The sequence below is a fragment of the Zingiber officinale genome, chromosome 4B, assembly GCF_018446385.1.
Source record: "Zingiber officinale cultivar Zhangliang chromosome 4B, Zo_v1.1, whole genome shotgun sequence".
Classification (NCBI taxonomy): domain Eukaryota; kingdom Viridiplantae; phylum Streptophyta; class Magnoliopsida; order Zingiberales; family Zingiberaceae; genus Zingiber; species Zingiber officinale.
In genome coordinates this window covers 1,453,172-1,478,776 of record NC_055993.1, presented here as the reverse complement: position 1 = coordinate 1,478,776, position 25,605 = coordinate 1,453,172, and the positions used below count along the sequence as shown (strand labels likewise).

Below are 25,605 nucleotides of genomic sequence, written 5' to 3'. Positions count from 1 at the left end.
TATCATCTCCGAACCTCGTTACATCGACGCGTTGAGGTTTGATCTTCTTGTTTTCGTTTCCTTGTTTGTTTTTCCGCTGCGCTAACGAATTGTAGGAAGAAACGCGATCGATTTGGGGTCGGCTATTCACACCCCCCCTCTCTAGCCGTACGAAGGATCCTAACACAGAGATCTCTTTCTTTCTCTTTTAGATTTATCGTTAAGGCAAGTTAACGTTGGTTTTTAATTTACCAAATGTGCATACATACAAATAGATAAACTAGTCATAGCTTACTTTATTGATGTGTTTAGAGGTTCATTTAATGTCTGTAAATAGGGTACAAATGCTATGATGGAGGAGAAATATTTATAGGTTTTCGAGTTTTCTCTTGGTAACAAGTGGATAAAGGAATTGGAACCATATTGTTGTCGGCAGCAGCAAGCCGGAGTAATCAGAAAGCCGAACAGACGCGTAGAAGCTCGTATGGAAGTTATTGTTTGAAGCTTAGTCGATATGCCCTTATAAAGAATGTGGAAGGTGCCTTCCATAGCCTTAAAGACACCTCCAACCTGAGAAATCTGATCCCAAACAGCTCAGTCCTTATCTGCGATGAAGTCTGAATTTTATCTTGCGAATGGTGCCTTCCATAGCCTTGAAGGCGCCTTCCATGAACAGTGCGAAGACGTCTTCCCTACCATGGAAGGCACTTCGGGCATTGTTCACCCGAGGCCTTTTGTGTTCCTTTTGCTCTGCAAAACACGTTAATTCAATAATATAAAGTATATCCTATAAGACAAAGTTTAGCACAATCATAATAAGAAGTAGTAATTAGATATTGTCTCCCTAAGACCGGGATCTAGTCAGTGTCTCAATTTAGATTTTCAAAATGGACCTAAATTGGACTGACGTCTACTTTCCCTTCGAACCGGGATGCGTCTTCACTTAGTCAATTTCCTCCAGTGACTTACCTCTATTTATCAGGTGTAGAGTTACCTTCCAGAATCATATATCCGAACTTCGAGAATCAAACATCCTGACCTACCGAAATCACACATCTGGTCTTCTCCAATCGAGAATCACATATCTCAACCTACCGGCACTGCACATCCGGTTTTCTCTAATCGGGAATTGCACATCCCGACCCTTACCAGAATCTCACATCTGGACTTTAACCTGTTGGGAATCGAATATCCTGACTTGCTAGAATCACACATCCGGGTTTCAAGTAATCAGGAATAGAACATCCTGATTAGGTGTCGGAATCACACATCCGGTTTTCAACTAAACAAGAATCGAATATCCTGACTGGGGTTAGTCAATCCTGCACACTCAGTAACAAGGTTAGATCTCAGCACGTCTAACTTTAACCTATTTGTCATCCATCAAAACTCAGGTTTGACCATTGGTACCAACTACATTAATAATTAACCCCGAAATCAAAACTCATTATCATTTCCATTGTCGAATGCATACCAAGTGCCTCATAAAATTCAGAAGCAGCATTGTGTTATTTTATTCAAAGGCAGGATTGTGTTGACTTACCAATTTATTACACTGGAAATAATAAATTCAAAACAATTTTCATCTTAGTTGATTAGAGCACCCGTTTAGTAAGCTCAATGAGAGTATTGGTCGGTGGGAATTTTATATGGAAAATTTTTATAGACCGAATTGATGACGTTAGGATTAGTTGAATTGCCAATTAAAAAAAATACTAACAATTGCTCCATTTTTCTATATCAAATTAGATGACTTGACTTTGTTCCATGACTTGACTTTGTTATTCAAACATATCCAACCTTCTGTACCAACTAATCTTAAGAATGATTGGTTTGGCTCCACAAACATTTCTCATCGACCATCAGATAAATCTAAAACTGTGAGGGATGATCGATTCAACTTTATGAAAATTTCTCACAGTCCATCAGGGGTAAATATGAAAGTTCTTGCAGTGGGTGGTCCAACAACCCGTTTGTAATCACACTAGCGAAAAATACCCTATAGTGAACCATAATTAAGAATCAAATCACGAATACTTGAGAGGCTGCATGAGCATCCCACTCTTGGTGGCAAAAGGTAAATACGCTCGCCCTCAATGCCCCAGCCAACCCGTCCCAGGGCCAATATGGAGGAGGTAAATCACGGATGACTACTAGCCTTTGGAATAGTGACTAACACATAAGGGAGACATTTATGAGCATCCCACTCTTGCACTATAGTTAGGATGACTTGACTTTGTTGTTCTCGATGACTTCAACTCTCAATGAAAGCACTAATTTTTTCCCCCATGGGTAAGAGTACCACGTGACCATGTCCATGTAGCGAATAATTAATGGATAATTTTTCATTATGGCTGATGAAAAAAATTTATGGGATCGTACAGTTCACCTTAGAATTAGTCGGCTTGCCAACTAAAAATAATAACTGAGCAATTGCTCCATTTTTCCATATCAAATTATTAATGACTTGACTTTGGTGTTCTAGCACAAAGTATCCCGCCTTTCGACCAATAAATCTTAAAGATAATTAGTCTGATTCCACATAAGTTTCTCATTGACCATCAAGTAAATCTAAAAGTGTGATAGATGACTGGTTCAACTTTACAAAAATTTCTCACAGTCCATTAGGATAATAAATCTAAAAGTGCTTGCAGCGGGTGGTCCAACAGCTCAACATCCCAAGTTTATACTCTCATTGGATAAACATATTCTATAGTGCACTGCAATTGAAAATCAAACCGTGAGTACTTAATAGAATGCATGGTCACCTTACTGATGCATCATAGTCCGGGGTGAGTTACTCTTTTATTAGGAAAAGACCTGATTTAGTCCTAAATGTTATGTCTAATGCTCAGTTCAGTCCCAAACATTTTGAAAGGGCTAAATTAGTCCTAAACATTATTGTTTTTTTGACCAAATCAATTCTTCCATCATTTTGGGGGTTAAATTAGACGGAAAATGTGCACGTGACTTGCACAAGCCACAGATTTCTTCATCTAAAATCCAATTCCACGATTGTATGGAATCTCTTTCAATTATATCCACTATTTGAACTTGGAATTATTTTAAATAATATGCATGTTCAAAATATTATCAGAATCATCATTCAAAAACCACATCAATCCCAAATACACATCCAATTGACTATGGGATTGACTGACTATCTATGCATATAATAGTACCACTACATGATCAAACCATGGATATGTATAACATTGAAAGTCACGATAAAACACCCAAAAGACTATTACATGAAAACAAAATTATTTCTTGCTTATAGATCTTTGAGAAGAGCTAGGCTTCAAGACAGAATTTACTGGTGAAGACAATGATGGTCTCATTCTACATCGAGCATCTGTGTAAGATCTCAGTCTCGAGACTATTGTGAAGCTAGTTCCGTCTTTCATAAAAGTAGGTTTGTGAATATTAATTGACTGGTTAACCTATAATTGTCAAGACAGAATAATTAATTAGAAAACATGAAAAACTGATTTGATAATTTACACAACTATTAAAACTAGTATCACAGAATTAAAGCAACTTACATTTATAGAGAATATTGAGTATGAGCTCCCTTGAATACACACCCCAATTTGATGTGGTATTCTCACCTGTATAATTACAGAAGAATATATACAAATAAAATATAAGAAAGCATAAAAAAAAGTAATAGATTTGCTTTGATTTGAGATTACCTGTAGTTTTTCCTTTTTGCTTGGTGCCAATGTATTGTCTCTGAGATCTGTTGGAGCTTCGTCTGGTAAAGCATTGCTTTGTTGTGAGTTGTCTTCTTGCGGCGTTGCTCCCCATTGATGGACATCATTATTTCCCTTGCAAGTCCTTTGATTATGTCCTGATCCACCGCAGATCCTGCATTTCTTGCATCTTTTTGCACCTTTCAATTTATTATTTTGAGTTGCTGTATTTTTTTGAGAAGTTGCATTTTTTTTAGAAGATGTAGGAGGTTCATCTGGTTCCCTTCTCCGTAGTTTCATCGGCCTTCCAATTTTTTCTTTGTAAAAGGGTGGTAAAGGTGGGGGCAAGTCACAAGCAGGCCACAAATTTGGTTCATTGATAGGCATTATTGGCAATGCATAACACCTTCGATATGTCTCGGTCAAGTAACAGTGATGGACATATACCTCTGGATTATCTTTTTTGCACCAAATTGCGCATACAGTGTGCTTACAAGGAATTCATGTCAAATCCCATTTTCTACAACTGCAAGTCCTAGTCGATAAGTCAACTGAATACTGATCAAGATGATCATCTGACCTCGTTATCTGGTAGTGCATCTCATCTGATTTCATAGGGGAATAAGCAGCAGCATCCATACTTATCTTCGCCAACAGATCTCTAATCTTGGGACAAATTTGGCTCTTCCATTTCTCAACCTTCTCTCGATTCAACAAAAATCTATTCATCAAAAGATTTCGTATTAAATCAAACATCTCAATGATAGGCTTATCCCTAGCATCTAGTATAAAACTATTGAAGCTTTCACACATATTATTCAACAAGATGTCAGATTTGGAATGGTGCTGAAATTTGATTTTAACCACTGATCTTCAGGCTTCTTTGCTAGCCATTCATATGCATTGTGGTCAATATTCTTGAGCTCCTCCATTCGCTGTCGAAAATCTTCAATCCTAGTCGCCTTTGTCGCAGCCCATAAAGCAATCTTAACTGCTAGACTCTTAAATCCATCATGTTTCATGTTGCTATGTAAGTGTCTAACACAAATCTATGTTCTGCATCAGGAAACAAAAATTCAATTGCAGAGATCAACCCCTTTTGCTTATCTGACATAAAAGTCCATGCATGTTGATTAACAAAACCAATGTCAGAATCTAAGAGTCGTAGAAACCATGTCCAACTATCCTTCGTCTCACGCACAACCAATGCATATCATATCGGAAATATGTTGTTGTTTGGGTCTATCCCTACAGCCGATAACAACTGCCCACCATGTGTTTTCTTTTAAGAAGCATCCGTCAATACCAATGATAGGCCAACAAGCATCCTTAAATCCTTGCTTACACGCTGAAAGACAAACATACAATCTTTGGAACCTTGGACCTTGGTCATTCTCTATCAACTTCAAAACGACTGTGACCCCTTCATCGGATCTTTTCAACTCAGCACAATAATTCCATATTCTACTAAATTGCTCCTCGACAGTCCCTTGAACCAACTGTAGTGCCTTCCTCTTGGCTAAGTAAGCCGCTTTCCTCGAAATGTTGGCCTTCAGCATCGTACAAACCTCCTTCCTAAACTCCTTGGTTCCCAATTTAGGATTTGTGGCAAATCTTTTCACAAACTTCTTCGCTAACCAAGTTGAGTTTATGGACTTGTTGGTATAATCCCAAAAGCAATTATTGTGCGTCCTATATAAAGTTCTCACTTGCCAACAACTATCGTTACTCATCTTGGCAACGTGAATCATCCATGGGCAATCATCTTGTTTGCAATTAGCCCACAGCCGAATATTATCATTCTTTGTGAACTTGATTGCCTTTCCCTTTTTGATATTATAAGTTTCGATCGCAAATTTAGCTTCTTTTTTTTAGCTGAAAATCAAACCAAGGCTTAATTTTGGGTCTTCGGATTCCTTCTTCGAATCAAATTGGGGATAATTTTTAACTTCATCCTCCTCATCAGAATCATTATGACTCTCCAAACCATCACTATCTGCACAAATGTCATCTTCCTGCAAACTATGTGACAAGTTATCTATAATTTCCCTCTCATCATAAACATGTTTCCCTTTTTGAGATTGTACGTCATGGTCCACAAACTTATCAAACATCCTATCATCTTTTGAAAAATCATACTCACTATCGTAAAATACATCGTCATCTTCAGCATTTGTTCCATCTATCTGACAATGGCTAACATTTGTGATGCCTCCAATGTCGCTTCTCGAAGCATCCAAGTGTACTATATAAATTTCAACCTCGTAGTTTCTCGGAATATTACTTTTAATATTCAACACATCTAAATCGCTTTCCAAACATCTCCCATTTATAAATCTTCCTCCAACTTTGTGCCAAAACTTAATAGAATCTTTGTCTTTAAGCCCAAGATCCTCTGTAAATCCCCACAACTCAATCATTCCAAACTTATCAAGATCAATGAAGTCAAAGTATTCAACACTTCCTTCGATGTATTCATCCCGTGTACCACTTGATTTCAAACTTCCATTGTAATACAATTTAATTGTAACACAATCGGGTTCTTCAATTAATCCTATGAAAAAAAATTTATTCAACAAAAAATATATGATATAATAAGTATCAAATATAAGTGTGCGTTAGTGCAAAAAATAAACAAAAAAGTTACCATAATTTGGAGTGAATTCAAGCGAGAATTTACTTCTTCTAGCCATTAGATAGATAGCTAGCCAATTGCTTCCAACCCTGATAACAAATAAAATCAAATCAAAATTTTGAAGTAAATTATGCTTCAAATACTCGTACACAATTTTTTTTATTCCCTCTCTAAACACGAACGAAACACCCCAATAAAAAAATTTTATTCCTAATTTTAGTCTTGTACAATAGAAAAGCTCATTTAATATTCACTTAAAGTCTCCAGTGTTGGTTAGTCCTAGGAAAACGTACCGGTTCCACTGTACAAAAATTTTTTGTACAAGTGTCGAACTTTTCTTTAAATAACCTATTGTGCTCTTTAGAAGTTAAATTAGGAATCGCAGACGGAACTTAACATCATTGATTTCAAATTTAACTTATATGTTCTTAATGGTTTAGATTTGAATCGCAAGCGGAACTTAACACTATTGATTCAAATCCACCTATGTTATTAATTCCATTAAATATTAATTTCTAAAATTGGCTTCCAGGACTGCATGACGAGGCACATGACCTTCTTGGATATGGGAGCAACCACCACCGCCTAGACAAAGCCTTTTAAGGAAAGCTAATATTTAATTTCCTTAAATAACTCTAGGTTAACCAAAAAGAACAATCGAATCACAAATTCGAAGAACAAAACAAAAAGAAACACATCTTCGAAACAAATATGAAAAATCTAGAGTCTAATGTCTCTTGTGTTTGGAATTCATACAAAAGAAATACAACTAGTATGATGCGAAAATTAATTACTAATTATACCTTCCTTTGTATGCAACGACCTCTTGATCTTCTACCGTATTCCTCTTCTTATCCCGGACGTTGTGTGGGCAACGATCTACCGGGATGAGAATCCACCTAAGCCACCTTCTTCTCCAAGCATGATTCGGCCACCACAAATATTCCATGAATAGATGTGGTTCGGTCACCACCACCAAGCTCCAAGGGATACTTCCTTTCTCTCCTTCTTCTCCATGCTAAAATCCGGCCATCTTCAAGCTCCATGAGATTACAAGGTCCGGCCAATGAAGAAGAAAGAAAAGGAAGAAGGAAAAATAATAGGGCCGACCACCACCAAGGAAGAAAAGAGAGGAAGAAAAATAATAGAGTCGTGTATCATGAAGGCACCTCTACCTCCTCTTTTATATTCCTTGGTCTTGGCAAATAAGGAAATTTAATTAAAAACTTCCTTAATTCTTTTGCCATGAAAAGGAAAAATTTATTTAATTAAAAAAAATTTTCCTTTTCATTATTACATGGCCGACCACTTATTTCCCCAAAATAAGGAGAGTTTTAATTAAAACAAAAATTAAAACTTCCTAATTTGTTTCCGAAAATTTTTTAAAAAAAATTCTCTAATAATTTTTCCCTTCATGGTGGGTTATAAAAAGGAAATTTTATAAATTAAAATCTTTCTTTTAAACATGTGGATAATTTCCAAAAAGGAAAGTTATCTCTAAAAATTAAAATCTCTTTTCAATCTACAAATAAGGAAAGATATCAAATCTTTTCTTAATATTTTGTAGAAACTAATAAAAGAGAATATTTAATTTTTAAAACTCTCTTTTAAATTATGATCATGGTTAAAAAGGAAAGTTTTCTCAAAATTAAAATCTCCTTTCAATCTACAAATAAGGAAAGATTTCAAATCTTTTCTTAATCTTTTGTAGAAAGATATAAAAAGAAAGATTTAAATTTTAAACTCTCTTTTAAAATCATGATATTCACATAAGAAATAATTTTAATAAAAATCTTTTTTAATATTCTAGTGGCCGGCCACCTAAGCATGGGACCCAAGCTTTGCCCGGCCACCAACTTGGCTCATCCACTTGGTCTTGGCCGGCCCTAGCTTGCCCGGCCCCATTAATTAGGATGGGTAAGAAGGTGGGTATATGGTGGGTATAAATCTCTATATATAAGAGGCTACGATGGGGACCGATAGGAGGAATTGGTTTTGGTCTCTCGATGAAATTAAGCATCCCGTGTTCGCCCCGAACACATAACTTAATTTCATCAATAATAATTCATTTCACTAAAGAGCTATTATTGAACTACCGCATCAATCCCAAATTATTTTTTGGGCTCCTTCTTATTATGAGTGTGTTAGTCTCCCTGTGTTTAAGATAATGAATGTCCACTAATTAAATGAGTTACTGACAACTCACTTAATTAATATCTTAGTCCAAGAGTAATACCACTCAACCTTGTCGTCATGTCGGACTAAGTCCACCTGCAGGGTTTAACATGACAATCCTTATGAGCTCCTCTTGGGGTCATTCTCAACCTAGATCACTAGGACACAGTTTCCTTCTATAATCAACAACACACACTATAAGTGATATCATTTCCCAACTTATTGGGCTTATTGATTTATCGAACTAAATCTCACCCATTGATAAATTAAAGAAATAAATATCAAATATATGTGTTTATTATTATATTAGGATTAAGAGCACACACTTCCATAATAACTAAGGTCTAGTTCTTTTATCAAGTCAGTATAAAAAGAACTTACCTAAAATGGTCCAACTCAATACACTTAGAGTGTACTAGTGTAATTTATTAGTTAAGATAAACTAATACCTAATTACACTACGACTATTCCAATGGTTTGTTCCTTTCCATCTTAGTCGTGAGCAACTGTTTATAATTTATAAGATGCTGATAACATGATCCTCTGTGTGTGACACCACACACCATGTTATCTATAATATAAACTAATTGAACAACTACATTTATCATAAATGTAGACATTTGACCAATGTGATTCTTATTTCTAGATAAATATTTATACCAAAAGCTAGGCTTTTAGTATACATCCTAACAATCTCCCACTTATACTAAAAGACTAAGCTGTCATATTTGCTGCCATACATCTGATTCCTAACCCTTCAACATGCCTATCAAAAGCTCTTGCCTTAAGGGTCTTAGTGAAAGGATCTTCTAGTTTATCACTTGATGCAATCTAAGCAGCAACAACTTCTCCTTGTTATACGATTTCTCGTATTGGGTAGTATTTACGCTCTATTGTGTTTACTTGCCTTATGGACTTATGGTTTCTTCGAGTTTGCTACTGCACCAAATTATTTTGGGCAAACCAGAAATCATATCTAAGTCTATCTTGAAGTATCTGAGTCATACAGCTACTATGGCTACTTCAGAGGTTGTCATATACTCAGCTTCTATGGTGGAGTCCGAAAAAGAACCTATGCTTATCACTCTTCCATAGTTATGACTTTACCTCCTAAAATAAATACAAAACCCCGAGGTTGACTTACTATTGTCCCTTTCCGATTGGATGTTAAAATCCATGTAACCCACAGGGAACAAATTACCTGCCTTGTAAGCTAGCATATAATCTCTAGTGCCTCTAAGGTACTTCAATATATGCTTTACCGCAGACAAATGTCCTTGTCCAGAGTTGCTTTGATATCTGCTAACCATGCCCACGACAAAACAGATATCCAGTCTCGTACACAGCGTTGCATACATTAGACTTCCTACAGCCGAAGCATAAGGAACTGCCTTCATGTCCTTTATTTCCTTTGATATCTTCTGAGACATTTCTTTAGATAAAGCTACTCCATGCCTAAAAGGTAAGAAACCTTTCTTGGAGTTCTGCATGCTAAAATGAGCTAAGATTATTTCGATATATGAAGCTTGGGATAAGTAAAATATATTCTTTTCTTGCGATCCCTTTGATCACAAGAATATATGCATTCTCCCAAGTCCTTCATATCAAATTGTTTGGACAACCATACTCTTACTTCTGACAACACTTTGATATTATTTCCAACTACCAAAAATGTTATCTACGTATAGTACAAGAAATATCACCACGTTTCCATCGCACTCTTTGTATACACAAGACTCATTCAATTATTAAATAAATCCAAAGGTCTGGATTACTTCATTAAACCATATGTTCCAAGACCTTGAAGCTTTGCTTCAGTCCATAGACTGATTGAGCTTGCATACAAGATACTTCTTTGTTCTTTGTAATGAATCCTTCTGGTTGCTTTATATGGATGTTTTCTTCAAGACTTCCATTAAGGAAAGCTGTCTTGACATCCGCTTGCTAAATCTCATAGATAAAAGAATCCGGGTAAACTTAAGCATGGCTACCGGTAAAAAAATTTCCTTTTTCAACAAGCCTTGCTTTGAAAGTTTCTACCTTCCTTTATATCCCTCTTTTCCCATTGTAGATTTATTTTTACCCAATGACTTTTACACCATTTGGTGATTTTATAAGCTTCCAGACTCTATTAGAATACATATATTCTAATTCTGTATTCTTTGCAAAGATGTTGCATCTTTATCTTGGAGTGCTTCGTCATATGTCAGGAGATCAGGTTCATGTCCTCCAGGGATCGAGTCCAAAGACTCTCCCAAAATATAAATCTTTTTAGGTTCCCACTACGACGAGATACTTTCTGCAATTGTGTATCATTTGTGATACGTGTTGCAGTTTCTTGTGATATTTCATCTTGTACAGTTAGTACTAGGTTAGACTTGTCCTTTAATTTCCTTAAGAATAATTTTTACTCATGGGCTTGTGGTTTATAGTATAGTCCTTTTCTAAAATCGAGCATTGGTGCCAACAATGACCTTCCGATTTTAAGGACTACAAACCTCTTTTCGTTTTTCTAGGATAACTCACAAACAAGTGAACTTATGTCCAATTTTTCAGTGTCTCTCACGTGCTAGACCACCCAAATCCGAATATACTTCAGACTAGGCTTACGCCCATTCTGCAATTCTGTGGGAGTAGAGAGTTCTGACTTAGAAGGTACTATGTTAACTTCCGTTTCCAGTGTATATCCTTAAAACAAATTTGATAATTTTCTAAATAACTCATCATCGATCTAATTATTCCATAAGAGTCTTATACCTTCTTTCTACTACACTATTCTGTTGGGATGTACCAAGTGCAGTTAGTTGAGATTGAATCCCTACTTCTGATAAGCGACTCCTAAATTCTCCCAAGAGGTATTTGCTACTACGATCTCACTGTAGTGTCTCGATATTTTTACTTTGACATTTCTCCGCATCAGCCTCGTACTCTTTGAACTAATCAAAGCACTTAGACTTGCGGTGTATCAAGTAAATCTATCTGTGTCTCGAATAGTTGTCTATAAAATACACGAAATATTCGAAACTACACTATGTGAAAATCGGGTATAGACTTCGCTACAAGTTACTTCGGTGATTTATAAATACGAAGTAATATATAATAATCTACTTCGATAATAAATTTAATGAAGTATATTTTATTTTAGACTTTATAGATTAAAAATCGTGGGTCTCACTACTAATTTTTATTGATATTTTACTTCATAATATATATTTGTTGAAGTAATAAGTCTCAAAATAAAATTCATATGTTTATATGCTGAAGTAATAACTCTCAACCGATTAAAACATTTTTCTATTTATTAATAAATTAATCAGTTTATTATTTTTAAATTAATCATGTAATAAAATCCTAATAATTTATTAATAAATTATATGCTAAGTTATAACTTAGCGTTTTTGTTCACGAAAAACTCTTCACCGCCGCCCCGATCGACACAGTCGAGTGCTAGGTTTCATCATCGCCTTTGTCACGGGAAGAAGAGGAAGTGCTTTCTTCACCACCCTAACCCTTCCTTTCGATCACGCGCGTCTTCCCTATCCCACCCCCTTCTTTCCTTTCCTTGCAGCGCCGTGTCTTCCTCTTTGAGGTTTCTTGTCCACGGGAAGAAGAGACAACTGCCGAGTTTGAGGTAGCCGTCTCTAACCGATCCGATCCTTCAGCCCCATCAGCTCGTCAACCAGGTTGGTTTTATACCCTATGGTTTATAACATCTCCTACTCTAGGGCATCTCCTTCCCTATAGTTTATGGCATCTCCCTATGGTTTCTTCTAGTTTTCCATAAATCTATCACTCAATTGACATTTTGAATGTTAGATCAATTACTGATGTTTGTTGCCTTGCCTAAACCATTCAATTAGTTTTACAATCGGATTATGATCAAGTTTGGACCTTTGCTTCCATTGACTAGACTATCTTCCTAAATCATTTAAGTTGTCAATTTGGTACAAGATTGCAATGCATACATAGGATATTCTGATATGATTCTTCTAACACTTACAATTTATAAATTGAGTGTCATAATTGTGTAGTGTCATTGTTGATACATTAGAATGGTAGAAAATTCATTTAAAGTCACATCTTAATCATTAGAGAAGTGTTGTGCAATGCAGGTGGTCCATCTTTGAAAGTATGATATTGTTTGTTTGTTTGCAATGCAGTGAGCAAAAGAAAGAGATCTAGTACAATGCAGTTGTTTAGTGAGCGAATTTGATTTGAAGAATTTTGTTGTTGAAAGTTAATTACATATTCAAGCAAACCTTTCACTTTAACTACAAATTGAGCTAGACAATGCAAGGCATCCTTCAAAAGATATATGAAAAGAGTATAAGAATATATAGAGGAATTCTTTTACCACACACCACGCTTACATTTGAACTATACTAACCTTTTTGATTGTTAACATTCATAGCCCCTTGAGCACGCACATGCAATTAGTTCCTCCTATACCTTGATTTTCTAGGTCCATCATTTGATGAGAGATTGTTGTTCCATTGTTTCACAACCTCTGTGACTTTGGGCTTGTGTTTGGAGACAAAATCACTTCATGCCTTATTCCTTTTTACAATTTGTGTCTATCTCAACTTTAAAAGAGTATATGCAATTATATGTTCCTATCGAAGTAAAAAATAAAAATAAAAACATAAAATAAAGGGTTCCTTGTCTTTGTGTGTATGTTTTGGAGTGTGGGGTGTCTTGTCTCTATGTGCATGCCTTGTCTTTGCGTGCACGTTTCTGAGAGTTGATTAAAATTTGACAAAATTTACTTGTTTATGAAAATATTTTGTATAATTGACTTCCTAAATAGTCTGATTAATCTTACTCTTTTATTTTCTTTATAAATATATAATTATTTTATATTCACAGTGTGCCGACTGTTAGGATGTATACTAAAAGCCTAGCTTTTGGTATAAACATTTATCTAGAAATAAGAATCACATTGGTCAAATGTCTACATTTATGATAAATATAGTTGCTCAATTAATTTATATTGTAGATAACATGGTGTGTGGTGTCACACACAGAAGATCATGTTATCGGTTCCTTATAAATTATAAACAGTAGCTCACGACCAAGATGGAAAGGAACAAACCATTGGAAGGTCGTAGTGTAATTAGGTATTAGTTTATCTTAACTATATAATTACACTAGTACACTTAGAGTGTATTGAGTAGGACCATTTGAGGTCGTTCCTTTTATACTGACTTTATGAAGGAACAAAGACCTCAGTTATTATGGAAGTGTGTGCTCTTAATCCTAATATAATAACAAGCACATATATTTGATATTTATTTCTTTAATTTATCAATGGGTGAGATTTAGTTTGATAAATCAATAAGCCCGATAAGTTGGGAAATGATATCACTTATAGTGTGTGTTGTTGATTATAGAAGGAAACTGTGTCCTAGTGTCTGGATACTATTACTTGACACTAAGTCCATTAATAAGATTATGCCCCTTCCGATGGGGAAGATCACACGCTCTTAATTAATTTCCTATAGTCATCCTAAATGAAAGTTTGATCTAGTGATCCGCAAACAAACTCATCCGATATGGAGGAAGGCACTCAGAGCCAACGCGCAAGTTTGTTTGCATCACTTACAAACCAGTAATGGAGACCGTGGAATTTATTAAAATAAATCCCTTTCCCACTTAGTTATTTAAAGTGAGGACTTATTACTTGACACTGTATACACTTAGCTACCTCTTGTCTGGATACTCATAGGACCACACAAATCAGAATGAACCAATTCCATTATATCTTTGGCTCCATACCCCTTAGACTTAAAGGCTTCTCGGTTATTTTTCCTTCCAAGTAAGACTCTCAGGTTGGAAAATTTTCCACTACCAATGAACCCAAAAGTTCATCAGCTATCAATGAATCCTACTTAAGTTAAAATAACCTAGTCTTTGATGCCAAAGATATAATTGGTTCATTTCTGAAGGTTGCTTTCTCTTAATAGTTAGAAGATGTGTTATTAATTTCCATTTATTGCATCGTGGGAGTTATTGGATTTATAAATTGTTAACCAACGTACCAGAACAGATATCTTTCCTATTTTCTTGATAACAAGTTTGTTATCAAAATAGATAGAATATCTATTCTTCGATAGTTTAGAAACTGAAATCAAATTCTTTTTAAACTTGGTACGTAAAGATAATTTCTTAAAATCCATATTTTATTCCTATCAGAGGATAAGCATCTCCCACTGCAACAGCTACCACTTTTGCAGCAGTGCCCATGTAGACGGTGACTTCCCCTTCATATAATTATCGGGTTTCCTGGAACCTCTGCAATGAATTACAGATATGATTAGTGGCTCCAATTTCTACACACCAGTTACCGGTAGATAACACCACTAATCATATATTAACTAATGAATGAAATACACATATATTGTTCTTAGTTCTAAGAGGATAATCTACATTAATGTCCAAGTCCTATTTCCAATCATTATAATTGGGACTACTAAGTCTTTTCTATAGTATAACAACTAGGGGATTGACAAACATTTTAAATCCTAAGAATCACAAAAATATTTGGTCAAGACCAACTCCTTAAAATCCCCATGAATTTTGTATGCCACGATAGTGTGGACGTATACAAAATCAAAGAGGAGATTTTATCCATTAATTTTATTATCTCGTCAACTTTACTTTATGACGAATAAAATTAATAGTTGATCTATCTTTGATCAAATATTTGGTCAAAACTTTTGAATTTAAAATAACATTGATTCCTCAGATAATATTATTTAAATTCACCAACACCTCAAACACCGTGAATTTTGCATGCCACGATAGTGTGGACGTATACAAAATTGAACATTTGTAAGAGGAGAGTTTTACCCATTAATTATCTTGTCAATAAGTCTTTATAACAAATAAAATTACCTCAAACACCGTGAATTTTGTATGCCATGATAGTGTGGACGTATACAAAACCAAACATTTGTAAGAGGAGTTTTTCCCATTAATTTTATTTTCTTGTCATCCTGACAAATAAAATTACCTCATACACCGTGAATTTTGTATGCCACGATAGTGTAGACGTATACAAAAACTCGACATTTGTAAGAGGGGGTTTTAATTTTATTATCTTGTCAACTTATCTTTTTGACAAATTAATAGTTGGTTTTCCTTTGGTCACACAAATAATAGCAGTGACTCCGATGGGGAGGATACTATTAGACATGCCTAAGTGTATACCATTACTTGACACTAAGTCCATTAATAAGATTATGCCCCTTCCGATGGGGAAGATCACACGCTCTTAATTAATTTCCTATAGTCATCCTAAATGGAAGTTTGATCTAGTGATCCGCAAACAAACTCATCCGATATGGAGGAAGGCACTCAGAGCCAACACGCAAGTTTGTTTGCATCACTTACAAACCAGTAATGGAGACCGTGGAATTTATTAAAATAAATCCCTTTCCCACTTAGTTATTTAAAGTGAGGAATTTTAAGTTATCCTAGCATACATCACATGCATACATACACATCACAGTAAATAAAAGCAATAAATATGGAAATTATTTTCCAACTATTATGACCTTTTCCTGTTACTGTCCTTCATGTGCTCCAACACTAGCTGCTGCCATCTTTAGCCACCGCCATCGGGTCGAGTTGTCGCATCCATCTTGCTTCTTATTCCGCTGCATCTCTGGTGCTCCAAAAGCACCACACCTCGCAAGAATTCGATCGACGACAAAAATAGAATTTTACATATATCGATCCTATATTCCACGAGGGAATGTACATGTAATCTAAATCAAAAATAAAATTCTAAAATCCTAGGGCTAATACAGCTCCTACTATATTAGTTACATACAATCATGCACACACAAAGTAATGCCCTTGACATGTTCAAGGGTCCAATCACACACAACATCTATAAGCCATAATAGTTGGAGCCTGCAACCACAAAATTAGCAAATCCTACTATTATCCTGCCTAAATTATGTATAACATGTGCATAACCTAATTTGAAAACCAAACACACAGAGGCAAACCCTAGCTCTGATACCAATTGTTGGTTAGTCCTAGGAAAACGTACCGGTTCCACTGTACAAAATTTTTTTGTACAAGTGTCGAACCTTTCCTTAAATAACCTTTTGTGTTCTTTAGAAGTTAAATTAGGAATCACAGACGGAACTTAACATCATTGATTCCAAATTTAACTTATCTGTTCTTAATGGTTTAGATTTGAATCGCAAGCGGAACTTAACACTATTGATTCAAATCCACCTATGTTATTAATTCCATTAAATATTAATTTCTAAAATTGGCTTCCAGGACTGCATGGCGAGGCACATTGCCTTCTTGGATATGGGAGCAACCACCACCGCCTAGACAAAGCCTTTTAAGGAAAGCTAATATTTAATTTCCTTAAATAACTCTAGGTTAACCAAAAAGAACAATCGAATCACAAATTCAAAAAACAAAATAAAAAGAAACACATCTTCGAAACAAATCCGAAAATCTAGAATCTAATGCCTCTTGTGTTTGGAATTCATACAAAAGAAATACAACTAGTATGATGCGGAAATTAATTACTAATTATACCTTCCTTTGTATGTAACGACCTCTTGATCTTCTACCGTATTCCTCTTCTTATCCCGGACGTTGTGTAGGCAACGATCTACCGGGATGAGAATCCACCTAAGCCACCTTCTTCTCCAAGCATGATTCGGCCACCACAAATATTCCATGAATAGATGTGGTTCGGTCACCACCACCAAGCTCCAAGGGATACTTCCTTTCTCTCCTTCTTCTCCATGCTAAAATCCGGCCATCTTCAAGCTCCATGAGATTACAAGGTCCGGCCAATGAAGAAGAAAGAAAAGGAAGAAGGAAAAATAATAGGGCCGACCACCACCAAGGAAGAAAAGAGAGGAAGAAAAATAATAGAGTCGTGTATCATGAAGGCACCTCTACCTCTTTTATATTCCTTGGTCTTGACAAATAAGGAAATTTAATTAAAAACTTCCTTAATTCTTTTGCCATGAAAAGGAAAATTTTATTTAATTAAAAATAATTTTCCTTTTCATTATTACATGGTCGGCCACTTATTTCCCCAAAACAAGGAGAGTTTTAATTAAAACAAAAATTAAAACTTCCTAATTTGTTTCCGAAAATTTTAAAAAAAAATTCTCTAATAATTTTTCCCTTCATGGTGGGTTATAAAAAGGAAATTTTATAAATTAAAATCTTTCTTTTAAACATGTGGATAATTTCCAAAAAGGAAAGTTATCTCTAAAAATTAAAATCTCTTTTCAATTTACAAATAAGGAAAGATATCAAATCTTTTCTTAATCTGTTGTAGAAACTAATAAAAGAGAATATTTAAGTTTTAAAACTCTCTTTTAAATTATGATCATGGTTAAAAAGGAAAGTTTTCTCAAAATTAAAATCTCCTTTCAATATACAAATAAGGAAAGATTTCAAATCTTTTCTAATCTTTTGTAGAAATCTATAAAAGAAAAGATTTAAATTTTAAACTCTCTTTTAAAACCATAATATCCACATAAGAAATAATTTTAATAAAAATCTTTTTTAATATTCTAGTGGCCGGCCACCTAAGCATGGGACCCAAGCTTTGGCCGGCCACCAACTTGGCTCATCCACTTGGTCTTGGCTGGCCCTAGCTTGGGTTCCAAGCTAGCTTGGCCGACCCCATTAGGATGGGTAAGAAGGTGGGTATGTGGTGGGTATAAATCTCTATATACAAGAGGCTACGATAGGGACCGAGAGGAGGAATTGGTTTTGGTCTCCCGATGAAATTAAGCATCCCGTGTTCGCCCTGAACACATAACTTAATTTCATCAATAATAATTCATTCCACTAAAGAACTATTATTGAACTACCGCACCAATCCCAAATTACATTTTGGGCTCTTTCTTATTATGAGTGTGTTAGTCTCCCTGTGTTTAAGATAATGAATGTCCACTAATTAAATGAGTTACTGACAACTCACTTAATTAATATCTTAGTCCAAGAGTAGTACCACTCAACCTTATCGTCATGTCAGACTAAGTCCACCTGCAGGGTTTAACATGACAATCCTTATGAGCTCCTCTTGGAGTCATTCTCAACCTAGATCACTAGGACACAGTTTCCTTCTATAATCAACAACACACTATAAGTGATATCATTTCCCAACTTATTGGGCTTATTGATTTATCGAACTAAATCTCACTCATTGATAAATTAAAGAAATAAATATCAAATATATGTGATTATTATTATATTAGGATTAAGAGCACACACTTCCATAATAACTAAGGTCTAGTTCTTTTATCAAGTCAGTATAAAAAGAACTTACCTAAAATGGTCCAACTCAATACACTTAGAGTGTACTAGTGTAATTTATTAGTCAAGATAAACTAATACCTAATTACACCACGACTATTCCAATGGTTTGTTCTTTTCCATCTTAGTCGTGAGCAACTGTTTATAATTTATAAGGTGCTGATAACATGATCCTCTGTGTGTGACACCACACACCATATTATCTACAATATAAATTAATTGAACAACTACATTTATCATAAATGTAGACATTTGACCAATGTGATTCTTATTTCTAGATAAATGTTTATACCAAAAGCTAGACTTTTAGTATACATCCTAACATCCAGATGCTTTCTATTGCATGGAAGGCAATCAACATGAAAAATAATATTAACCTTTTGATATTTCTACATCACTCTTTTATGGGAAGTTAGATGCATTTTTATCAGTTTATATATTATATATTTCTAGCTTTGTTGAATATATATTGCCTGGAACAATATTAAGTAATAAATTATAGTTTAACAACATTACCTAAATTGCAGCTTTGTGAAGATGCTTTGAAATATATATCTGTATAGTTTGATAAACAGAGCAAGCCATCAAATACTGGTCACAATGATTTTAATTTTGATTTGATTTTTTTTATATTGATTTCTCGATCAAATCGGGAACTGGTGTAGGAGTTCTCAGAAGGTTCAGGAGAAGGAACGACAATAAATTTCTACACAAAAATAACTTATTAAATTAAACCACCATGTTAAAATAGTTATAAAATCAGATATATTTCTTCTAACCATTACTAGTCTAGAAAAGATAACAGAAAAACTATTATATCTCTAAAAATATTTACCTTTACTTGTTCGAACCAAGGTTCATCCATATAAAGCATGCACTTCGTCGGATGAAGGTGGCACAATAGTTCGAAACCATTGTGGACTTTCTTCCGACACGTGAAGGCTGGAGTTCATCGACTGGATTTTGGGGGAAAAGAAAGTGATATTTAGGGCTCCATGAGTGAAATTGGGGAAATAGAGATTTAGTTATGGAATTGGGTTTTAGATGATGAAACTTGTGGCTTGTGCAAGTCACGTGCACATTTCCATCTAATTTAACCCCAAAAATGACGAAGAACTGATTTGGTCAAAAAAATAGTAACGTTTAGGACTAATTTGGCCCCTTCAAAATGTTTGAGATTGAACCGAGCATTAAGCACAACATTTAGGACTAAATCGAATCTTTTCCTCTCTTTTATTCTTAGTGGTAAAAGATGAAATTTTCACCTTAATAACTTCTCTAAGTTAGCACCTCACTCATTCTAGAAAAGAGTAAATCATTTATTCAATTTTAATCGAACGACCAAGGGATAGGAAACAATAAAACTTGACTATGTTGTTCCTTATCAATAATAATGAAATTGAACAGAGATAGTTTGTAACACTGAGTGAAAAAAAATACATGGCTATTAGATTTAACTTTTGAGAAAACTACTGTTCAAGGAATTTGTTAGCCGTTGGTATTTGTGCTTGCGGTGTTCCTTTTTCACCCTTTTGAAGTGGACATGTGATTTTCATATCTTAGATTGATTTCAGGAAAAAAAAAATTACCTTTGACTTTTATGATATTGATGCATTATTTAAGAGAAATATCTACATCATTAATTTAATTGAGATTAAGTGTTTGGTTAAAATGGACGAATTAATTGAATTAAATACATTATTTTTTTTAATGTTAATCTAACGGATTAAATTTTACATAAAATATTAATTTATCAAAAATTAAATTAATTACTTTTTTTTTACAATAACAAAATTATAGAAGATTTAACCGAAATTAAATTTTTTTAACATTAAAAATTTATCGGTTCAAATTTTTATTTTGATTTTAATAAAAAATTTTAAAACTAAAATCAATAAATTGACTTTTTTAAAGAAAAAAATGAAATATACAAATAATCGAATAGAATTTTTAAATTCAATCATCGATTTATTTGATTCAATCTAGCTCATTTAAATTAAACAGTAACTTCATGGTCCCATGTAGGAATTTCCCAACCCACAAGGGAGGATGGTGGCACACCATCTCTAGCGGTAAGTATTGGACCAAGGTCAACTCACTCCATAAACCCATTGACCCTCTCTTTCTCACGCACCAAACTTGGGTAATTACTCTTTCATACGAAATCATTCATTCTTGTTGACAAAAGTAGCCAACTCCAACTCTAGCTCTAATATAACAAATCCACTAGGGGACTCATGCATCTTCTTCATGCCATAACCACTAACTGTCTTCTTTCTCTAGCATCCTCTCCCTCCCTGCCTCGCACTATATTTACGCGTCTGTTACTTGTCACACACAATTCATGGTGCAATAAGAGAAACTGAATGGATCGATTCGTCATCCATCCGTTGTTTCTCTCAATCCAACATTGCGTTCTGTGAGAACCAGCCAAAGAGAGCACGAACCAAGGGAGCAGCTCCGGCGCCGACACCGAGTACTAGTGGTATAGCAATTCTTGTTGTCTTTGGAACTCCTTCAACATCCTTCCATTTCTGTGGCTGACCATCATAACCGGGTTCCAGAAGAAGTCCGATAGAAAAATGGTTTTAGGGGAGGAATATACGTAAAATTCATATGCATTTTTTTTTATTCATTTCACAATTTATTGCATCTTGTTTCCTGAATCGTTTAATTTTACTAATTTATAATACTCGAAATAATCAATGCATGCACCCATTAATTAGTAAGCCAAAGGTTTTGAGTTAACTCTCAAATGAAAATATTAAAATGGTAAAATATCAATTAATTATCAAATTAACTGATTTTTTTTAATAATGTAATCGAATAATTTTTTTTTTATTCATTTCACAATTTATTGTATTTTGCTTCTGTTGAATCGTTTACTTTTACTAATTTATGAAACTTTAAATAATTAAATTGTTCAGCTTTCATAGCTCAGTTGGTTAGGGCACCCGTTTAGTAAGCGGGAGGTCTTGAGTTCAACTCTCAATGAAAGCATTAAATTTTTTTGATATAGATCTCTCATAACCAAACTACAAAAGGTAAATTGATTTCCTGAATTCTCTTATAAAAAAATATTGAAAAGTTTTTTTCATAAAATAGTAACTTTCTAAGAAGTTAAAACTATTTTTTCACTCATGTTAAAGTACTGACTATTTCATTAAAATTGAATTTTATCAATCGAATTGAATCAAATTAATTAAAATTAAATAAATTATTTTTTAAAAATTGATGGAATCGATTAAATTTTTAATAAAAAATAAATAAACTAAATTGATAAAATATCAATTAATTATCGATGATACGATGATGATGAGAAGTCCCACCCTATTACCACGGGAGGTCAAAGTCAAGACGATCAATGGGTGGACGGTATTGGCCGATCAAGGATTAAGCACTGACCCACCGTTCTCGGCACAGGGAGTAATCAAATCGACGTTCAAGGGACGCACAGATGTAGAGCTGAGCGGCTCCTCCGCTCGGTCTAGCAGCAGACTCGACATCAGCTGAGCACGCAGACAGTGAAATACTCACCGAGCGACTATCCCGCTCGGTCCAACAATCGAGCATGTGGATAGTGGACTTCCGGCCGAGCGGCTATCCCGCTCGGCCCAGCAATGGGTGACACGTGGACAATGGACTTTCAGCCGAGCAACTATCCTGCTCAGCGTGACAGCAGACAACGCAGGGATAGCAGAATTCCGGCCGAGCGGCCATTCCGCTCAGCCAAGCAACAGACACAGTAGGATATCTTTCGACATCCTTTTGGGAGCTAGTGTCGCTGACAGGTGGCATGGTCGAACAAAAGATTGTAAAGCGGAAGCTTCCACTGTTATTTCAGATATATGCTCAGCCCGTTAAGGTACTGTGTCAGGTACACTTTACTGACACGTCTTTTCAGGAAAAGTTTTGAGACGCGTGCTCATCTTGGGAAGCGTACACGCACGCTTCCGAGGCTCTGTATAAAAGAGATCCAAGTATCGGAGGAGGTATGCTTTACATGCGATTTCTACTGTTACGCTACAGTTCTTGCTTCTTGCTTTTTCTTACTTCGTCGGAGACTGACTTGAGCGTCGAAGGGTCATCGTCGGGGACCCCTTCCTTGGCTCGGCATTGACGTTGCATGTATTGGAAGCGGGAGCAAAGTTCACAGGAGATAAGCCGGAGCACCATATTCCTAGCATCCGTCTCATCGATTTTCATATAGGATCAATCGAATTAACTGAATTTTTTTAATAATCATGAAATTTTTTTAATGTAAATCAAAATTGAACGAATTAATCAAATAAATCTAAATCTGAAAAAACAAAACAAAAATAATCAAATTGAATTTTTAAAATCCATCAATTCGGTTGATTTTATTCGATTTAATTGAACTTTATACTCGCCCTAATTTCATACAATTGGAAAGCAAATAATAACTTCTCATCACATGTATACCAAGGAGTTTCCCATGCCTCAAAAGAAGGCCAACACCATCTCTGGTTGTACGTATTAGACCAACCAACCCAATCCACTCCATAAAACCCTTTGACCCTCTCTTCCTCACGCACCAAACATGGGTAACTCTTACATCTGAAATCATTCATTCCTGCTGATAAAGCTAGCCAACACTAACTCTAGCACCAATACAACAAATCAACACCACCTCTAGTTCCAATATAACAAATCCACTGGGGAACTCATCTTTTTTATGCCATAGCCACCAAACCTCTTCTTTCTTTAGTTTTCTCCCCCTCCCTGCCTCACACTATATTTGTACATCTGTTACTTGCCATACACAATTTATGGTGCAATGAGAGAAAGACGAATGGATCGGTTCGTCATCCTTCCCTTCTTCGTTGGCTGCGTCTCTCAATCCAGCGTTGCAGTCTGTGAGAACCAATCGAAGAGAGGGCGAGCTGAGACAGCAGCTCCAGCACCAACACCGAGTACTAGTCGTATAGAGATTCTTGTTGTCTTTGTTATTATATTGTTCGTGACCTCTAATTGTTCATTGTGGCTCTACTGAAGGTGGGAAGCCGAGGAACTCCTTCAGCGTCCTTCCATTTCCGCGGCCGCCAAGCATCGCATCGGGGCGGAATTGTACATCTGGTCTTCTCTAATCGAGAATCACACATCTCGACCTACTAGCACTACACATCTGGTTTTTTCTAATCGGGAATCTCACATTCCAACCCTTATCAGAATCTCACATCTGGACTTCAACCTGTTGGGAATCGAACATCCTGACTTACCGGAATCACACATTCGGACTTCAACCAATCAGGAATTGAACATCCTGATTAGGTGCTGGAATCACACATCCAATTTTCAACTAATCAGGAATCGAATATCCTAACTGGGGTTAGTCAATCTTGCACACTTAGTAACAATGTTAGATCTTAACACGTCTAACTTTAATTTATTTATCATTTATCAAAACTCAGATTTGACTATTAGTACCAATTGCATTAATAATTAACCTCAATGAGAGTATTGGTCGGTGAAAAATTTATATGGAAAATTTTTATAGACCGAATTGATGATGTTATGATTAATTTAATTGCCAATTAAAAAAATACTAACAATTGCTCCATTTTCCTATATCAAATTAGATACTTAACTTTGTTATTCAAACATATCCAATTTTCTATACCAACTAATCTTAAGAATGATTGATTTGGCTCCACAGATATTTTTCATCGACTATCAGATAAATCTAAAAGTGTGAGGGATGATCAATTCGACTCCATGAAAATTTCTCATAGTCCATCAGGGTTAAATATGAAAGTTCTTGTAGTGAGTGGTCAAGCAACTCGTTTGTAATCATACTAGAGAAAAATACCCTTTAATGTACCACAATTAAGAAACAAATCATGAATATTTAAGAGACTCCATGAGCATCCCACTTTTGGTGGCAAAAGGCGAATACGCTCGCCCCCAGCGCCCCCGCCAACCCGTCCCAGGGCCAACACGGAGGAGATAAATTACTGGCGGCTACTAGCCTTTGGAATAGTGACTAGCACATAAGGGAGGCATTTACCTCGGCTTTGCCGAGATTCGAACTCCAGACCTTATTGGTGGCAACACCTCATGTGCTAGACACTAGACCCATCCGAAGGGACATGAGCATCCCACTCTTGCACTATAGTCAGGGTGACTTGACTTTGTTATTCTCGATGACTTTAACTCTTAATGAAAGTACTAATTTTTTTCCCCATGGGTAAGAGTACCACGTGACCATGTCCATGCAGCGAATAATTAATGGATAAATTTTCATTATGGCTGATGAAAAAATTTTATGGGATCGTACAGATAACCTTAGGATTAGTCGGCTTGCCAACTAAAAAAATAATTGGGCAATTGCTCCATTTTTCCATATCAAATTAGTAATGACTTGACTTTGATGTTCTAGCACAAAGTATCCCGCCTTTTGACCAATAAATCTTAAAGATAATTAGTCTGATTCCACGTAAGTTTCTCATCGATCATCAAGTAAATCTAAACGTGTGAGAGATGACCGGTTCGACTTTATAAAAATTTCTCACAGTCCATTAGGGTAAAAAATGTGAAAGTACTTGCAGCGGGTGGTCCAACAGCTCAACATCCTAAGTTTATACTCTCACTAGATAAGCATATTCTATAGTACACCATAGTTGAAAATCAAATCGTGAGTACTTAATAGAATGCATGGTCATCCTACTAATGCATCATAGTCTGGGGGTGAGTTAGACTCTTTTATTCTTAGTGGCAAAAATGAAGTTATCACCTTAATAACTTCTCTAAGTTAGCACCCCACGCGTTCTAAAAAGAGTAAATCAT

General features: G+C 35.4%; 1 non-coding gene across 1 annotated transcript; it reads left to right on the top strand.

The window, feature by feature from the left end:
• The first annotated feature begins 21,724 nt into the window (after positions 1-21,724).
• Positions 21,725-21,798, top strand: TRNAT-AGU. Its single transcript has one exon. It is a non-coding gene; the product is annotated as a tRNA-Thr (tRNA).
• The last annotated feature ends 3,807 nt before the right edge of the window (positions 21,799-25,605 follow it).